This window comes from Cucurbita maxima, unplaced genomic scaffold, assembly GCF_002738345.1.
Source record: "Cucurbita maxima cultivar Rimu unplaced genomic scaffold, Cmax_1.0 Cma_Scf00032, whole genome shotgun sequence".
Classification (NCBI taxonomy): Eukaryota; Viridiplantae; Streptophyta; class Magnoliopsida; order Cucurbitales; family Cucurbitaceae; genus Cucurbita; species Cucurbita maxima.
Window position 1 is genome coordinate 2,239,784 of NW_019272048.1, and position 7,196 is coordinate 2,246,979.

Below are 7,196 nucleotides of genomic sequence, written 5' to 3' on the forward strand. Positions count from 1 at the left end.
CCCCCCCCCCCCCCCCAAAAAAAAGTGTCCCCATTGCCTCATAACAATTGCTCCATTTCATCTCATATAAGTAAATCACGTCCAATTGGAGAATACATTTTCTAATGGCTCCAGCTCGACTTTTCGACTGATCCGACTTGGGTTTGATATGCTCGAACTCTTTTCTACAATGTTCGACTCTATGGGAGTCGTTTTCAGTACTTTCAGATGCGTTTAAAGTTAGTATGATTACTTTTAGCTAATTTTAAGTTATTTGGAGCTAAGTTTAGATTACTACATGCAAAATAGGTTAGCCAAATTTTAAAGTAGAACTCTTTAAGTTATAATTTGGGACTCCTTTGGTAGAATTAAACTTTAAAAAACAGATTTAGTCTAGCATCAAAGGAGTGGAGTGGCTTCGGCTTAGGCCAACCAAATAAATGGTTCTATTGTTGGCTTGGTTGGACAAATTATATGATGTATGATGACGCTTGCCTCGTGCCCCTTGTACGTGTCATAATTGCATGATTTTATGCTATGATATGAAATGTTATGTAATGTTGAAATATATATATGTAGTGGTATGCTATGAAAATGATATGAAACATGTTATGATACGGGATATGTGATAATTGACATGTTTATGATATGATATATTGTGATGCGATATGTTATGGTATGATATGTATATGATGAAAATTGTTATGTCTGGAAGCATGGAATGTTATGATATGATATAGTTATGTAATTTGAATGATATGATATGATTGACATGAAAAACGGCGAACTAGCATGAAATACAACCCTGGTGTATACATGAAAGATATGATAAACGATATGTGAAACGATAAGATATGTACGGTATGCTAGCAGGGTTGTATTAAATGATAATGAAAATGGAAAGAGGTTAGGACCTCATGCATTATTGTGTGCTCATGCATTGGGAGATACCCCTTACCCTTCACGATAGTATGGATGCATACGTTACGAGGAAGGAAAACGATCATTATGGTTATCATAATGCTGCAATGACCAAATAGGAAATCGGTCATTATGTTTATCATAATGCTACGACGGTCAGGCAGGAAAATGATCATTATTTTTAACCTAATGTTGTCGTGATGGTTACTAATTCTAATGGGTGTCCGACCTAAGGAGCTCCTAGAATATGCTCACCCGATAAGGAAAGTGGCCTAGCGGTGTGCGAATTGACTGGTGAGTCCATACTCGCACATATGGGCTGTGTGTAGAGTATATGGTACACATCCAAGTTACCCGTTAGGATAGTTCCATAGAAAATAGACGGATATGATATGTTCCGTCATTTCATTCGCATGTTCTTGCATTTAACCCCAAATAGTGGGGTCACTTACTAAGTATTTCTTTAAATACTCAAACCACGTGCTACTCCTATTTCAAATTAAGGCAAATCATTCTTGTATGGCTGACGATGACAAAAAAAACCCAAGACCATGGTACATGCATACGGTAGTCGTATTTATTTTTTTAGACTTAAGCTAGAATATGATGTTTTTAATTTAAACGTTTATTTATTTTATTTAGTCTTTTGTTGGGTCATTTTTAAAGGTGATTTCAAAACACGTAAGTCCATGACTGTGTTTAAGATGGAAGTGACGTTTTATGAAAGTTTAAATGAAGTATTTTTACATTCAATGTTCATGATATGTATACGACCTTAAATTAAGTAGAAAATTTCGGTTTGTTACAACAAAGGAAAAATAAAATTCTGGTCACCCAAATTCTTGGGCAACCACTCCCAAAGACATGCCCAATTCCCTCGTTGTAATAAACTTAAAATGCTAAATGTTAATTTAGGAAATTTGTTAGAAGAGGTTAATTTGAAAAGTCATTTGAAAGAAAAGGCCAAGAGCTTTGTAGGAAGAATGGTAGGTTTATAAGTGTCTCTCATACCTATTATTAGAGTTAGAAAACTTATAAATACCTCATCCTTCTATTGTAAAGTCAGAGCAAGAGAGAAAAGAAATATAGAGCAAGAGAGCAAAAAGAAATAGAGTAAAGGAAAATACAGAGAAGTAATAGAAAAGACGGTTCCTTGTCTCTTTGTCTCTCCTCTCTCGACATCTCCTTCATAAGTACGCGAGTAGTATTTTCACAAAATGGTATCGGAGCGTTCTATTGTTAGTGTGTGTGAGATTTACTTCACAAATGAGTGAGTTTTATTTAACAAATTTGTATCAGAGCCGATGATGAATGTGATGGGTCAAATGTCGCTACCACGACTAACGAAGACGAACTACAAGAATTGGAGCATCCAAATGAAAGCTCTTCTTAGTTCTCAAGATGCATGGGAGGTGGTCGAAGAAGGTTTCGAAGAACCAAAGAATACCACAGGTTATACAACGGCACAAAACAAGGCGTTAAAAGAGTTGCGATAAAAGGACAAGGCGACATTATACATGTTGTTTCGAGTCATTGACAAGTCCAGCTTTGAGAATATTGCTAGTGCAACTACTTCAAAAGAAGCGTGGGACACTTTAGAAAAAGTGTTCAAAGGAACCGACTGCGTGAAGCAAGTGCGTCTCCAAACTCTTCATTGCGAGTTGGAGAGCATGAAGATGAAGGAGTTAGAAAATGTATTTGATTACATCACGTGTGTTTAGACTGTGGTAAATCAACTAAATCGAAACGGAGAAATGTTACCCGAGACTCAGGTTATGGAAAAGATCTTGAGGTCATTAACCAACAACTTCGAGAATGTTATATGTGCAATAGAAGAGTCAAAGGACCTAGCGACGTTCACGATTGATGAGCTCGTCAGTTCTCTTGAGGCACACGAGCAACGTAAGAAGAAGAAAGCGAACACTCAATCAAGCACGTCAAACCAAGGCATCAATCAAAGATAAAACGGTACTCTACTCTCAAAATTTTTAAAGTAGAGATTGTGGTCGTGGAAGTCGCAGAAATGGTCGAGGTGGTCAAGGTAGCAGTAATAAAGGACATTATAATTAGAAGAGACAATCGAGCCCAACAAATTGGTGTGGAAGAGGATGCAGTCGAGGAAGAGGCGACCGATCAACCTATTCCAACATTCAGTGCTATAAATACCAAAAATATGGTCACCATGCGAATAATTGTATCTCCGACAAATGTTACAATTGTGATAGAATGGGGCATGTTGCAAAAGATTGTCAAGCCGAGAAAAAGGTGGAAGGAGCAACCAACCTAGCCTTAGAAGATGTAACAAATGAAGGTTTTCTCTTGATGGCTCAAAATGAAGACAACATCAACAACGACACTTTGTGGTACCTCAACTCAGGGGCAAGCAACCATTTGTGCGGTCAAGAGTACCTATTCAGAGGTGCAAAAGATTGAAGATGGTCATGTGTCATTTGAAGATGCGTCAAAAGTGGATGTCAAAGGCCAAGGTACGATACATTTCTTGCAAAAAAATGGTGTACTGGGTTCAATCCAAGATGTTTATTACATACCAGACCTCAAGAACAACATATTGAGTATGGGGCAACTCACAATGAAAGGTTACTCGATATTCTTAAAAAATCGCCTGCTACACTTGAAGGATAAGCAAGGGCGTTTGGTTGCTCGAGTCGAGATAGGAAGAAATCAGATGTACAAACTGAATTTAAGAAGCATACGAGAAAAGTGTTTGCGAGTTGACATAGAAGACAAGACATCACTGTGGCATCTTCGCTTTGGTCACCTACATCATGGCGACCTAAAGAAGTTAGCGAAGAAGAATATGGTGCATGGGCTACCCAACATGAACTTTTAAGGAAAATTTTGTGAAGAATGCGTGCTTAGTGTCACAATCACACTTTGATGGCAGCAGACTTGCGATTGTGCAGCACTCACTTCTCAGCAACAAGTGAGTTAAGCCTATTCGTTCTCGTATCACCTACGGTCAAGCAACGTATGCTTGAGCCTCTGGCCCCGGTTCAAGAAGAATGTTTTAGAAAGTGGGGGCAGAGAGATTTCGAAAGAGAGTTTTGAAAGCAAGATTTGAGAAATTGAAATTGGTGTTATATGGGAATGTAAGCAAAAGACAACAATAACTGCTTACTGCATATAACTATCGGGTAGGGAGAAGTTGACAACTAATCATATCCCCCTATAGTATATTTGGGGGCATTTTAGCCCTGGCAGGTGTAGACATGATTTTGGTGAATAGTCATACACCCTCATACTGACCCAATATGAAATGGTAAAGACCTATCTAGGATGAAAGCATGTAAAAGGAGTTTGGAACGGGCATGCAACCATGGACAACACGTCCTGGACAAGCAAGACCGGGACGTCTGTCATGCGGCTATTGACAACACACCTTGGACATGCATGACCATGACATCCTCCCCCACTCAATTGATTCGCATCCTTGTCAACCGACCCAAACAAGTAAGATTAGGACATCTATCATGCGGTTATAAGCAACATGCTTTGGACAAGCATGATCGTGACATCCTTCCCCACTCAATTGGTTGACGTCTCTGTCAACTGACTCGTTACAACTCTGTGTTGTAGGCTGAGGTTGACTTTTAGGTCTCTTCAATGTGTTTTCAGCTGATTTCAGTGTTGCAGAGTAAATTCTGTAAGGAGGTTTTGAAAACTGCTTCTTGGTTCGTTGGCTCTTGGCATCTCCTCCATCAAAGTTTCTCCTACATCATTTGCTTCGGGATTCTTCTTCTTTGTGTGAGGTCGTGTCACCTGTTTGAGCTTGATGTCTTTTACTTCGGAAGAGTAGAGTTTCATGTTACTAACGTGGACAACAGGGCTAGTCCACATCCATGGGAGCAAATGCATCCTACACGACGCCTTTCCAATCTTGTGAATAACTTCGACTTGTCCATAGTATTTTCTCACCAGTCCTCAACTTTTGTTGTTTTGATCTCGGAGTTGATCTAACCTCAACTTGATCAGAACTCTCTCTCCTTCTTGAAATTTTTGTGGTCGACGCTTTCAATCGACCCTTCTCTTTCTCTGTCTTGATGGTACTTCTACGTGACCATGAATTGTTTATGAGGTTTGTCTCTTCCTCCCTCCCTCAGCGGCAGTGTTGGCTTGGTGTCTCTCTTTAACCCTTGGGTGATCACTAATAGTTGTATTTGAGGGCCTGATGGACCCAACTGTTAGTAAGTCATTTAGCTACTCGTAGAAATCGACTAGCTCGAGTTCAGAAGTATGACATTCGTTCTTGCCAAGTAATTCTACCCCTAATATGACATCAACTTTGCTATTTATCTTCTTAGCTGGAGATAAATACTTTGTCTGACTTCCTTGTCTCATGTCGTGATATTTTTTAGTTGACCAGGAGACTTTTGTTGAGGTTGGCTCGCTCGAGCTTCCCTCTTCTGATACGGTAATGGCAACGAGTGTAAGTTCATCACGACTTAGATCCTGCCTCAACTGTAGTGCTGTCATCTTTTTTATCCTTCTTGGCTGGCGAGTGTTAGTCTGGATAATCGTCGGGTTTGACCCTGTTATTACAAAACTTTTTGCTAGTGGCATGTGGATGACTTTGTGTTCTAGTAGGAAGTTCATCCCTAACACGATGTCGAAGTCATCCATCTTGACTATCACAAAGTCAGTTTGTCCCGTCCAAGTTTTCAGTTTGATGGGAGTTCTCTTCGCAACTCCTAATATGGGTAAGGTTGCTGAATTAACGGCCTTCATCTTCCCTACATCTCGATGCCAAAAGATATTCAAACGTTTTGCTTCGGTCTTCGACATGAAGTTGTGGGTAGCTCTAGAGTCGATGATAGTGTTTCTGGCTGCTTTATGATTTACCCAAATCTCGACATACATAAGACCACATTCCACTGGCTTTTCTATCTCTTCTACTCTCTTTTGAAGAGCGGACAAGTACTTTAGTAACCCAACACGGGGATATCCAATAGTCCTATCTAAGGATGCTTCTGTTTCTACTGTTTCGTACTCAACTTTTGAATTAGCTCGAAGTTTTGCTTGGAAGGCACATAATGCTGCCTTCTGTGGGCATTTGATACTTGTGAGCCCCCTTACATATGAAGCAAGAAGGGGAGTCGTGACTTTGGCTCTTACTAATATGTTTCTATGATCTCCCCCAAGGAGCCCTACCTCTCTATTGGGAGGATTCGTATTCCTCCTCCTCGTCTTCAGAGCTATCACTATCCCCACTTCTAGGGGAGTTTGGTCGATAATTCTCATTCTTTTGTGGATGCTCGATTCTACCCCATCTCTGAGGTTTCATCGCTATCAAGATCAAACAATCGTTCGACAACAGCATAGGTTGTGGAAAGGGATTGAACTCTTTGTTCGTAGAGTTTGGTTATCACCCACGACTTTAGCCCTATAATAAAATTGAAGATCTTTTTCTGTCTCGAACATATCATGAATATCTAACATAAGCCTAGAAAACTGCCTAACATAGTCTCGGATATTGCCCGTATACCTCAGCTCTCTTAGTTTTCTCCTGGTTATTATCTCAACATTTCCTAGGAGAAACTGAGAGCGGAGTTCTTGTTTCAAGTTATCCCAAGTGTCAACAATACATCGACTATCTTGAATGTCCATGTACTTGGACCTCCACCATAACTTTGCGTCGTTGGTTAGGTGCATTGTCGCTAACGTTATCTTCACCTCCTCTGCCACAATAGTTGTGGCTCAGAAGTATTGTTCAAGGTCGAAGATAAAGTTCTCTAGAGCCTTGGCATCTCAAACCCCATAGAAGGGTTTGGGCTCTGGAACCTTTATCTTGCTAAATTGTGCTACACCCCCCGTTGGGGTTTGGTCCCCCTCCGCTCTCATAATGAGGTTTAGTTTGGCGTTTAGATCTGCCACTTCGGCGTTGACCATTCTAAGGGATTCTCTAAAGTCTTCAAAAAATTTTGAGACCATCTGGACAATCGCATATTGAGCATTGTCTAAGCCCTTGGCACGTTCCTTCGTTCGAGCAACAGGGCCCGTCGAATAATCCCCTCTTTCAAAGATACTAGCTCTTGTGGCCTTGTCTTCTAGGGCCTCGACCCTATTCATTAATTCAAGGATAGGCATTGTTTCGAGGTGGCGTGCCATCTCGCTGAACTTGTCGGCTTTAACAGACATCTCATTCATGCAAGACTCCAAAAGCCCCATTCCATCGAGAATTTCACTCATGCAGAGTAGCAATTCTTTGATTTTAGCTAATCGATCAGCCTGGAACTTGCCCAGTTGTTTCTTGGCAGGCATGTCTATGTAATACTTTC

General features: G+C 40.4%; 1 long non-coding RNA gene across 1 annotated transcript in view; it reads left to right on the top strand.

Annotated features, from left to right (window-relative positions):
- The window catches only part of LOC111467081, a 5,361-nt gene extending 5,259 nt beyond the window's left edge, over window positions 1-102 (top strand). Inside the window, exon 3 of the long non-coding RNA XR_002714487.1 lies at window positions 92-102. This is a non-coding gene — a long non-coding RNA (uncharacterized LOC111467081). The remainder of the gene's footprint in view (window positions 1-91) is intronic.
- Window positions 103-7,196: the final 7,094 nt, after the last annotated feature.